Source organism: Nomascus leucogenys, chromosome 1a (genome assembly GCF_006542625.1).
Source record: "Nomascus leucogenys isolate Asia chromosome 1a, Asia_NLE_v1, whole genome shotgun sequence".
Classification (NCBI taxonomy): domain Eukaryota; kingdom Metazoa; phylum Chordata; class Mammalia; order Primates; family Hylobatidae; genus Nomascus; species Nomascus leucogenys.
The window spans coordinates 99,938,492-99,951,837 of record NC_044381.1 but is presented as its reverse complement, the minus strand read 5'-3'; the positions used below and the strand labels follow the sequence as shown (position 1 = coordinate 99,951,837).

At 34.5% G+C, this 13,346-nt stretch overlaps 1 protein-coding gene across 2 annotated transcripts in view; it reads right to left on the bottom strand.

Moving 5' to 3' along the window:
- The window catches only part of LRFN5 (leucine rich repeat and fibronectin type III domain containing 5), a 299,317-nt gene that overhangs the window by 250,650 nt on the left and 35,321 nt on the right, over positions 1-13,346 (bottom strand). The gene's annotated exons all lie outside the window — the stretch shown is intronic.

The window sequence follows — 13,346 nt, the reverse complement described above, 5'->3', positions numbered from 1 at the left end:
GTGCCATGTTGGTGTGCTGCACCCATTAAGTCGTCATTTACATTAGGTATATCTCCTAATGCTATCCCTCCCCGCTCCCCCCACCCCACGACAGGCCCCAGTGTGTGATGTTCCCCTTCCTGTGTCCAAGTGTTCTCATTGTTCAATTCCCACCTGTGAGTGAGAACATGCAGTGCTACTTTTCATACAGTTACTAAAACCAAAAAGAAGTCAGATTCATCTTGGATTACTTCTTTCCCCTTACACAACACACCTGATTAACCTGTTACTCCTGTCAGCTGTATCTTCAAAGCAAATCCCAAATTTGATGACTTCTCCCCTTTTCTGCTTCTCCAGCCCTTCTTAAGGCCATCCTTTCCTCTTACCTGTAGTACTATAGAAGCAATTTCAGTGGTCTACCTATCTCCCCTCCTACCTCCCTTCTATGCAATAGTGATGTTTCTTAAGTATTTATGCAGACCAGTTACTCTCCTACCTCAAACTTTCAATGCGATAAAATTTTACTTAAAATAAAATCTATACTTTTTAGTATAAGCCAAAATATTTTCTGAACTCAGTCTCTCCCTCTACACACTTTGTTTGCTTCATTTCAGTCACAATCACCTTGTTTCCATCCTTTAAACACTTTTAAGGGAACTTAAGAAAAACTGCATGTTGGCTTATAAAAAACAGAAATTTATTTCTCATAATTCTGGAGGCTGAAAGTTTAGTATTAGGATTCTCTATTTAATAAATGGTGCTGGGAGAACTGGCTAGCCATATGCAGAAAATTGAAACTGAACCCTACCTTACACCTTGTACAAAAATTAACTCAAGATGGATTAAAGACTTACATGTAGAGCCCAAAGCTATAAAAACTCTGGAAGATGACCTAGGCAATACCACTTACGAAAATAACACAGGCAAAGACTTTATGATGAAGATGCCAAAAGCAGTTGCAACAAAAGCAAAAATTGACAAACGGGATCTAATTAAACTAAAGAACTTCTTCGTAGCAAAATAAACAACAAACAGAGTAAAAAGACAACCTGTGGAATGCGAGAAAATTTTTGCAAAGTATGCATCTGACAAAGGTCTAATATCCAGCATCTACAAGGAACTTAAACAAATTGACAAGAAGAAAAAGAAACAATCTCATTAAAAAGTAGGCAAAGGACATGAACAGACAGTTCTCTAAAGAAGACATACATGTGACAACAATCATCTAAAAAATGCTCAACAATACTGAGCATTAGAGAAATGCAAATCAAAACCACAGTGAGATACCATCTCACACAAGTCAGAATGGCTATTCTTAAAAAGGAAAAAAAATTAAAGATGCTGGTGATGTTGTGGAGAAAAAAGAATGCTTACACACTGTTGATAGGAGTACAAATTAGTTCAACCATTTTGGAAGATAGTGCAGCAATTCCTCAAAGACCTAAAGACAGGAACATTGCATTTTAAGAGAAATGACTCTTGTTATTTTTGCCTAAAAAGCCTACTCATCAGGTAGGTCAGAACTTCCAGCTCATCTGCTGAAGGAGGTTTTCCCTGGTCCTAGTAGAAACCAGCCTGTCACTCCTTGTCATATTTTTCTATTTTATTCTCTTCCTTGTAGAATATTAAATGCTAAACTTATTTTATTGATTGGCTTGCACATTTATTTACTATATTCTCATTTGTTTGTTAACGCCTGGAAAGCAAGGGCTCAATCTCCTTTATTTATTGTTATGTTAAGTAATGAGAACAGCGCCTAGCCCACTCTATAATTATTTGTTAACTGATTTATTGATTTAACAATGATTGCGTATCACAAAAACAAATTCATCTTGCTCCAAAATTTTTCCTTACATTTTACACTTCTAAGAATATCATAGAAATGATATATTGTCAACATGCTACTTTAAAATATGATGTTGAAAAGATTATAATCTCTAATTTTCAATAATTTATTAATATTTATGCATATTTAATTGAATATATTAAAAACAATTTTAATATTAGAAAAATTAATTCATTTATCTATACATCAGTCATTCATTCCTTCAATTTGTTTGTGCTCCCCTCAAATTCATATGTCGATGTCCTAACCCCTAGTATTCCAGAATGTGACTGTATTTGGAAATGGGGTCTTTAAAGAGATTATTTAAAATGAAGTCACTAGAATGGATCTTAATCCAATGTGACTGGTATTGATATAAGAAGTGGAGATTATGACACAGACAGACATATTAAGACAAAGGGAGAAGAAAGCCACTTACAAGCCAAGGAAAGATGCCTCAGAAGAAACCAACCCTGCCAACACGTTATTCTTGCACTTCTAGTCTCTAGAATTGTGAAAAAGTAAATTTCTGTTGTTTAAGCCATCTAGTCTTTGCAAATAAGCTTCGTAGCTCTGGCAAAAGAAAATAGCTGAGAATAGGAATCATCCAATATAGTATGATTTGCTTAGTAAAATTTGTGGCTCAGTTACACTTCTTGGAATTAACAACTTCACAACAAAAGTGTTAAGATTCACATTAGTATTTGGATGTCTATTTTTAATTCTTTCTAAAGGATGGTTTATTCTAGCAGCATTTTCCAGGCTTATCAGATACATACCTACATGGAGAAATTAGAGAATCATGTAAAGAATTACCTACACTACAACTACCTGGTAATAAATGTGAAAGGTTTTTGTTTTCCATTTCAAGTTCTTTCTGTAAGTGTATATCAAAATTTAATCTAGTTTTTCCATTTTTAGCTCACATACATTTTCTCAGGGACCATCTCAGAAGCATAGTTTGAGAGTTCAGTACTTGTCACAGAAAACTCCGGAGTTACAGAACTACCATTTCAGGTTAGCTGAGTGACCGGGCATTTTTGTAGCATAATTTTAATATTCATTTAAAGTTTCCACAAAGGAAGCTCAAATTGTTTCTGGTTGTTAAAAATCCATGAGAGTGCTGTGATAGCAAATAATATACACAATTTGCTCCCTTGCCATGAACTTGAGCACAAAATGTATCTGTTGTCTTCATGTCTAAATACATGAGACAATACATAGAAATAGCTTTATCTTTTTCCAAATTCAAATTAAAACATGCTTATTTCATATATAGAAAAACACAAAGAAGAAAATGAATTTATAGACTCAGTATCTTTTTTGTAAGATTTTGGTATGTATCTTTTTAGTCATTGCATAAACGCCATATTTCTCTCCCTCTCCCTCTCCCTCCCTCCCTCCCTCCCTCCCTCCCTCCCTCCCTCCCTCCGTCTCTCTCTCTCTTTCTCTCTCTCTGTCTCTTTGTTGCTTAATGAGATTGTATTACATGTGTAGTCTATCATCTCTACTTTTACTTAAGAGCATATTAGTGAACATATTGGTTTAAATATTTGATGGCTATACCACATTCTAATGTGTGTAGCAATCTACTTTAACTTAACCAGGAACAAAATACTTCAAGATGTTTTCTTCCTTTTTGTTCTTTATAAATATTCCCATATAAATCTACATAAATATGTAATTTTTAAATCATTTCCTTAAAAGAGATTACTCAATGTGGATTTTCTGAATTAAAGCCTTACTAATATTTAAGTTGTATACATACTGTCAGGCTGCTTCTTAGAAAGCTTCTATCAATGTATCCTCTAACAAAGAGTTCATGTAAATTTCCATTAGCTCACCGATTTGTTGTCACTGAAGCACATCTTTAATTGCTAACAAATTTAATTATATTTTCACTCTGACCTCAACCATTTCACCTATTACAAATCACCATATCCTCATTGGTCTTTTTAATATTTGCAATTTATATTAATATTATAGGTAAATTAAACCTCTATCTCTCATCTGTGTGCAAGTTATCTTGTGTGTGTGTGTGTGTGTGTGTGTGTATTTTTGTAGATACAGGGTTTCACTATGTTGGCCAGGCTGGTCTCAAACACCTGACCTCAAGTAATCTATCACCTCAGCCTCCCAAAGTGCTGGGATTACAGGTGTGAGCCACCATGCCAGGCTTGTGTTGCAAATATCTTTTACCAGCACATAATTTGTTTATTGACTTTGTTTTTATTACTTTTAACTAAGAAGCAAAATAAAATGTTTACACAGTGAAATCTTTACATTTTTTTCTTAATTATTATTGCCTTTGAACACTACAAATGCTAAAAATACATATATTCTATGAGACTTATTAAAGCCCAATAAGAAAGATTTTATTCAGTAGCATCAACATGGCTAGAGGAACTACTGAAACAGAGTATTGCAATGAGGGAGAGTGGTTGGGCTCTACCCCAAATACAGCAGGGTCAAGTAGGAATTTATAGCCAAGGAGTAGTGTGGAGTTCAGTGAATTGAAAATTACTAAGAGGAAACATCAGGGGTAAGGAGAATTCTGGTTAAACCCACCTAACAGGATTCTTGCTGAAGACAGACCAGGGTGACAGGTGTCATTTGGGGATGTGGAGGATGAGGAACCTGAGAAAATATTAAAGATGATCAGATATTGAGGATGGGGGGGTCTTGCTAAACTGATGCAGCAGGGTTCTTTGCTAAAACTAGATTTTACAATGAAGTGCACAGATGGGCCTAGCAGAAGATTCAGAAGCTGACTCAAGCTTAGCCAAGCAAATAATTTTTGTCACCAAATGTAAAATGTATTATATCATTTTATTATAGTATCTTAACAGCTAAATATTAAATATTTGAGTATTTATTTTGATCTGTGGTGGTAATATATTTACTCAAGTGCTTTTCCAAACTTAAAACTATTACAATATTAATTATTAAACAATTTATCATTTTCTCATTATTATTAAAATTCTAGCCTAAAAACTAAATTGATGTACTTATTGGTGCTTACTTTTTTTGGGGGGTGGGGGTGGTGGGGAGACGGACTCTCGCTTTTTTGCCCAGGTTGAAGTGCAGTGGCTCAATCTCAGCTCACCGCAACCTCCGCCTCCCGGGTTCAAGCAATTCTCCCCACCTCAGCCTTCCGAGTAGCTGGGATGACAGGCACCCGCCACAACACCCAGCTAATTTTTGTATTTTTTTAGTAGAGACGGGGTATCGCCACGTTGGCCAGGCTGGTCTTGAACTCCTGACCTCAGGTGATCCACAAGCCACCGCGCCCAGCCTGGTGCTTACTTCTTTAAACACGTTTAATTTTCATTATATTACTCGTTAACTTTTCACCAATATATAATTACACGTTTTCAATTACATGATAGAAGTTTACAGGGCAACTTCTATAATATTATTTCTATTATAATTTTTATGATTAATAATTTCAATTAAAGGTTTATCCTTCAAATGAAATTGAGGATTATTTCATTATGTTCCAAAAAATACAAAAGTGGATGCTGCTGTAAGGGGAGGGGGAAGTGGAGGGGAGGTGAACTCTAATAAACACATTAAAGAGTTTTGGGAAAAGTGACATGTTTAAAATATAGAGTCATCCCATGCAAAAGATTTGTTAATGCCATTTATTTGTTTTATTAAGTTTCTCTCAGAAATACTTACAGTTTTATTAATAAAGTTTTTATACATGTCTTAAGCTTAATCCTGAGCATTTTTTTATGTTTTAAAGTATTTTGACGACACAGCCATTTCATTTTTCAATTGGCAACTGCCAATTTTTATTTATTTTTATTTTTTAGAGACAGGAGTCTCGCTTGGTTGCCTAGGCTAAGATTACTGCCAATTATTTAAAGCAAACTACTGAATTGTATATGGTTATATTATCACCAGGCACAATAGTTAGTTATTATTATTTTGAATATATTTATTGATTTGGAAGATTTTGGGTTGATAAAATAATGTGGAAATAATATTAAATACAACTCTTCATTTCCGGTATTAATTTTTTTCTTGAACACTTCAAGAACAATTTGAAACAATAATGGTAAATTCCATACTAGAGCCTTCTGAAAAATTACTGGTGGTAAAAATAATTATTAAATTGTTTTATTGTAACAATAACAGATTTGCTGATTTCTCACTAAGCAAAATGCTGATGGCGCTTGTATGTTACCTCCAAAAGCATACTATTGAACAAAGGATGAAGCTATATAAAAAGATATAGATGTAGATGTGTTAATATAGGGTTACATAGAGATATACTGCCTCAAAATGTTAAATTGGCCATATTCTTCTTAACTATTACTGTAATAACATCTATTTGCCTATGTAATCTTTATTCTTCTTAAAATTACCTGAGTTTAGATATTGTCTCTCCTGTTATTTAAAATTTACCATCACACTCCCCACTATCTTGGTCTAGTCCTCTCAGTTTTTTCCCATCTGATTAGCTCCTTCATCCATTCACTTCAAAAATTGGACGACTATCAAATCTCTTCTTGGTCCAGAGTTGGCATCTCTTCTTATGTTAAGTTTTGAATCCCTGTTCTTATCCCATGTGGAACTCCAAGTAAACACGCCCAAACCTGAACACTTTATCCTCCTGATAAGCCATATCCTTCAGCCTTTCTTACCCTTGTTAAAATTATAATTAATATCCATATCGTGACCTCCAACTAATCTAACCCCTTCCTCCATTTCTCTGCCCCCTTCAGTTACCAATGCTTGCAGATTGTACTTCTACATGGCTTCTTCATAATCAGCCTCATGCCCACTGCAAAAATCTCCTGATGTACCTACATCCCACCTTCTACATACTGCTATCCATCTGATATTACTAGTCTTGTTGTTTCTTGTCTAAATTCCTCCATGAGATGTAACATTTATAAAAAATGCCCAAACATCTTTGGATGGCATTTGATGACTGATTTGCTTTCCCAGATAAGCTGAGGCTGGGTCTTCATTATATGGGGCCTAGACAAGGGGTAGGCATTTGTCATATTGTTTCTGTGGTATGGTGACTGGCGACATCTGAAAGAATTTTATAATATGCAGAATCAAAATCTATGTATGTTATCCAAATACACTAAAATCACATAAAAAGGATGAGAGGTGCTACTGGTTAAACACCAACAATATAAACACCAGGGGAACTTGATAAGACTTGGGGCTAATGTTAGGTTCATAAATTGATATATACCAATAAAAGTGTCTTATAAACATTTAGTCTTCCAAAAGTTTTCAAATTTTACTTCCTCACAGACTCCTGGAAAACAAAAGGACTCTCTTGTTCTCTGAATACTCTCCATCCTTGCCTCAATTTAGATATGCTCAAGATGGAAGCACCCGGAGTGTGGCTTGATCTGACTCCAAGCTGATCTAGAATTGAGGCTGTTAGGAAGACTATTCTCACACATGCTTGTACTTTGAAAGGTGGCTCTAGAAATTGTCTGGAGGCCTATGGCCAATATCAACAGAGCTTTGTGAGGAAAGAGATCCCCTCAGTAGCAGTGAGCATTGTCATGCACAGCATGAATGCTCAATAAATGTACAAAATTGAACTAAAATTTTTTACAAATACGAGGATATACTAACATAAAATCAAAAACAAAAAAAAAGTAAAATGATGCTGTGAGCTTATCAGGGCATAATTAATATAAAGATATTTCATATTATCTTCTCAAGGCTAAAGGAACCATTTTAGGAGTTAACTACAAGGCTAAGCGATTCTAGGAAATGGGATACAGAAAAGGGGTTTGTGTCCCTGAGACTTCTCCCTTGTCGGGGGAGCACAATTTCTCCTTCCATGTTGAATATCCTCCCCCCAAAAAAGAGACAAAGTTTGCTCTAGTCCAGCAATAGACAGGATGGTACCAGGAGCTGAAATTAATTTTATAGGAATAGGAATAGAAATAAATTTCTACAATAAGACTTAAAAATATCAATTAAAGCAAAGATAAATATACATGATGAAACACAACAGCATCCAATCAACGGGATAGAAGATTAAAAATCATTTCATTAAAGGTTACAAATTATGCTGGATAGAAGGAATAACTTCTAGAGTTCCATAGAACTATAGAATGATTAACAATAATATATTATACTTTCAAATGGCTAAAAGGAGGATGTTGAATGTCCCCAACACAAAGAAATGATATTTGAGATGATGTACATGCTACTTACTCTGATCTGATCACTATATATGATATATATTGAAACACCACTGTACACTCCCCAAATATGTACAATTATTGTGTCAACTAAAACATGAAATAAAACAATTTTAAAATCACTTCAGATTTTGAGTTGACAGAAAGCTTAATTTTCATGATGTTGCTCAAAATGTAATTTGTAACTGCCCCAATTTAACAAGAAAATGTAGCCCCAAAATAATAAGAACGGAACCTACATCACCAAAAGCAGATTACACAGAAGAGTATGTGAAAATTCTGCTTCACTCTGCTCTTCCAATCCACAAGGAATATTGCAATCCATTTCTAGGAGAACATTAACAAATGTTCAATCCCCAGAGGAGAATAGTAACAAAGATGAATCATGACCTATGAAGAGGTGAAACAACTGATTATTTTAGTTTCAGAGAAACATGTTACCTTAAATGCTTAAATGGCTCCCATTTGAAAGAGACAGTCCTTTTGAATACCATCTACAAAGTATAAACTCTTCTAACACGTAGGAGTAACAAGATTCTAGTTTGAGACTTAAAATGTGGGGAAGGAAACTTTTTAACAAACTCTCAAAAAAATGTAAGCTTATAAAAATAATTGCTGGCTGGAAACCAGCCTGGCCAACATGATGAAACCCCCATCTCTACTAAAAATACAAAAATTAGCTAGGTGTGGTGGTGCACGCTTGTAATCCCAGCTACTTTGGAGGCTGAGGCAGGAGGACCACTTGAACCCGGAAGGCAGAGGTTGCAGTGAGTGGACATTGTGCCACCTCACTCCAGCCTGGGTGACACAGTGAGACTCCACTTCAATCAATCAATCAGTCAATCAATAAATCAACAGGTAAGATTGCTACTAGTCATTGAGCATTTCCTTCCAAGCACTATGCTACACTTTACATGCATCATCTCTTTTAATCCCCTCAACCAGTCTGTGAAATAAGTATTATTAATAACTTCATTTTACAATTGAAGGAACTGAAGCATAAAAAACGCTAAGCTCATTGAGCTAGGACAGGTAGAACACACAGGCCCAGTTGGACTAATCCATACCAAAAGCTCCCAACCATTATGGTTTAGTTACCTTACTGTGGTTGTTCTAAAGGAACTAGACAGCTGCTTTTAGACCATAAAAAAGAAACCATGTTTTAATTTAGAATGTCAAATATGATCCCTGAAATTTATTCCCATCTCATTTTAAAGATTCTCTGATCTTGTGTTCTTTGCAGAAGAGAAACCCACATCTTCAGCCAAGATTCTCCCAGAATTTCTGCATCCATCTGTTCTGATCCTCAGCATCTGAGAATTAAACTATCAAATAATGGAGTGAATGAAAGTTGGAGGACACAGGGGAAGGACATAAAATATATCCTGAAGAAAGATCCTTATACATTTTCTTAGGATAAACCTTGTTTCCTTTTTTATCACAGGGTTTAATTCAACCTCTGCCAGTACACACATATATACATACACACGCACACACACACACACAAAACACACACTCAGACTATCTCCTTACCCAACCCCGCCACACTGTGTGGTATATGGTTCATGATAGCTAACAAAACTGGAGGCATATTAAGTAAAGTAGGATAGGTATGTAATTTTCCGATATTACACTATCAAAACTTTAAACAGCAGCTTGCAATTATATTCCTAAATGCATGATAGATTTAAGCAGTTAGTGAAAGCAACATAAATGGTCTTCATCCCTTCTGTATGTTCTTAAAGATGTAAGACATTATCTAATAAATTCAACTACCAATTTATAACTCTTGGAATCTGTCTACATGCATGTTGTAAATGCAGATGATTTAAAGTCCATTAGGAATCTTGGATCCACACATGAAGTATCTATATTATCAAAACTGGTTATAGTCATTTTATAAAACTTTTAGAATCTCAAGGCATCTATTAACTTTAAAACTCTAGGTGTTTGCAAAATAAAGCAACCACAAAAAGTATCAGAAACAAAAACACACTTTGATTTTCAACTATGACTTCAAACAAGAAAAAGTATTCTAATTATTTTTCATTTCAACTTTTAACAGTAGTAGTTTATTTTTATATTACCACGTTATATAGGGTAACCTACTAAACTGCACTGGTTACAGAGCATTCTCTCTGAGTAGACAAAGATTAGTTTGGGCATATTCACTAAGGAATTCACTTTGAGACTTACAGAGATTATGAACAGAAGTGGTTTATTGTAAGGAAAAACATGACCACAGGCAGAGAGGGAAATATGGTTTCACGTGTAGAGAAAGATGAGAAAATCAGAGCGTTTAAAGGAGAGGGTTAAAGAATATATGGGAGTAACAGCAAATAGCTTTAAACAGGCAGTATGTGTGTGTGTGCGTGTGTGTGTGTGTGTGTGTGTATGTCTATGTGTGCACTCTCACATGCATGCCAGTGGGGAGACATTGTGCCCAGGAAAAATAGTTTATAGATAAATGTGAAATGATGTTATTGAATTCACCTTTTTTAGTGCATCATGGGAGCTACTGAAGATAGAGCCAGAATCTTGAATCAACCCAATGATTCAAAGACAAATGATTTTCAAATACACAAGAAAACTTAGAAGCTAACACACATGGTTTGTGTGCCGAGAAGGTATGTGTGTTGGGGGAAAGGGGATTCATTTCAAAAATACTCCCCGAGAGGAAATCATTCGAAAATATTTTCCACTTCAATATGTCCACAGGATATTATGTATGTAAAAATATATAACTTTAATTGCACTAATATGTATTCAACATTCCATTGGTTTTGATTACTTAATTTCTGCTGATATTGTTTAGTCATCTTTATTCACTCAAACAGTTTGGAAAAATGTAATGGAATTAAGAATGTTTTTAATTCCTATTGATAACTTTTTCTCTTCATTTATTTTATGAAAGTGTCACAGAATATCTACCTAGGTAATTGTTAATTAGCTTATCAACAAAATATGTGGGGAGTCAAAAATATGTGATTTTTCTAAATGCTGTATTTTGCTCCTGAATTATCAGCCAGTTAAGATGAATTTTTAATACTGCATTCAGTGTGACTGTCTCACACTAATTATGTAAAGCTCTTAATCCCATTTTTATTACTTGCGCTAAGATATATGGTATAAATTGTGACAATGAAGTATGAAGTAACAGTGTACAAGTACAACAAATTATTTGGATTTAACCAGCTAACTATGTGTCTCTAATCTTTAACATTTAAAACCTCTGTGTTATATTGTGTACAATTTTATATAAAACAACTGGACATCTTATTTAGCCTTTTATGCTACAGTTCAAGATGTTAAGAAAAAAAAAAAGAAAGAAAGAAAAGGAAAAGACAGTGTGAAGGAGCAAACAGAAGCCCATGAATCATGAGATGTATTGCCTTTCTGTCAATCCATGCTGGCAGTCTTCATTTGATCCAGATCACTATGAATGCAAAAGCAGGAGTCAGGGCTCAAGTCCTAGAATCTATGCCAGTTCTTCATGATAATCCATGTCTTTTGGCAGGCAGCCTATTTTGCCCTTAGAATGGGAGAAACTAAATAACAATGAGGAACCACTTGCCTCAGCCAGGAAAGTTGACCTATGCATTACCTCAATTTGCAAAGCAACTTTCTTCGAAAGCTTTGGGAACTATTCACATATGCTGCCTCATGTATTTTCATAACAGCCATTGAGCTAGAAGAAGACTAATGTTATCACTATTTTCCAAATGGAAATGCTGAGGTGCAAAGGAACGATACACTAAATCTGACAAAGACTAGAATTCAGGTTATAACACAAACAACCTTTTACTCTAGAATTTATTTTCTCCACATGTGCACTAGCCAGATTGTACTTTGTGGTCCAATAGACGATTCAGTATGCGTATTTATTTCAACACATTATTGAAGGATAAAAGTGTTACAAGAATTATGTTGGTTAATCTGTTGGCTCTTATACTGAGTATAATGTGTTTGATGTTTTCTTAAAGCTACAAACAAATTCAAATAGTAAGACAAGGTCTTACATGTGTTTTTCATAACAGAAATTACTTCTGCGTCTCTATTAAGCTGTAAATCAATAAATAACACATGAAAAGAAACCATTATCAGAAATAGAACATGGCTTAGGGTCAATTTCAATAACTTCAAGGTATTACAGAAAAGCACTTATAGTGATCAATATACATTTTTCTCGCTCAAGAGGCTTTAATGCTGATGCACTCATTTTCAACAAGCAAAAATATTTTGCACTATAAAAACAAAGGAACATCAGTTGATTTGTGTGACTCTAATAAAGTTTCAAAACTTCATTTTCTGATATTTTAGGGCAGCACAATTACCCTTCAACTATCTAAATATTTTAAATATAAATCATAAAGCCATTATCAAACCACAAGGAACTATGTTAATATCTGGTTTGGGACACCATGGATCTGACATCTATTACTTTGGCATTATATTTATTGAATTTAAAGAGCAAATTGGCATTTAATTTTGTGTTTTCTTCCCAAGCAAACTACAAATACGTGTATAGAAAAGTATAGAAAAGCCATTTCATGCTAAAAGTACTGATGTTTATGTAAAATGGGAAAATAGCAATTTTATTATTATAGTATGGTGTTTCAAAATATCGAAAAATATGTTACAAAATAGCTAAAATTTGAAACTTAAATTGGCCAAAATATTAGTCTTCCCATCCAACCAGCAAGCAATAAAAAATGGTACGGGTAAAATTGTCTTAATGATGGTGAAAGAGAAAGATGAGTTCACTTCTTTCACCCATTTTACGAAATCCACCACCAAATGCATTTTCATTTCTGTAGAGTGCTCTAACATAATACCTGAATTTATAGTTAATATTTTATATGACCCATCCAATGTCCTTTTAGACCTTCAGAAAAGCGTTTTCAAATGCCCTCTAAAGAGATCTTCCTGTCTCCGGGAATGATCAAATATGTCTCAAGTCACTGTGCTGTGGTTTTATATTAGGAGGGGTTTATCTCCCCACAGTTCATGTAATTTGCACTTTAGAGAGTGTGAATTTTTTTGTATTCTTTGTCTACTCAGCCTTTCTATATCTTTGAAAAACATCAAGATTTTTGTGGCATTTCTTTCAATAGTCATCCTTGAAATACTAACACCAGGGATTCACATATAGTTGTTAAGGTAATGTCCTGTGTGTTCTATTTATACCTGAGCTTTCCCATATTTTGCTGATACAAGCAACCAAAGATAAAAATAGGTCATTAAGATAGAGAATCCCAGAAGCATGCAAGACAGAAGCGTGAAATTATGAGATATGGGATAAAGGGCAACAAAATTTGAGAAAGAAACTTCTTAATTTTAACTAGATATTA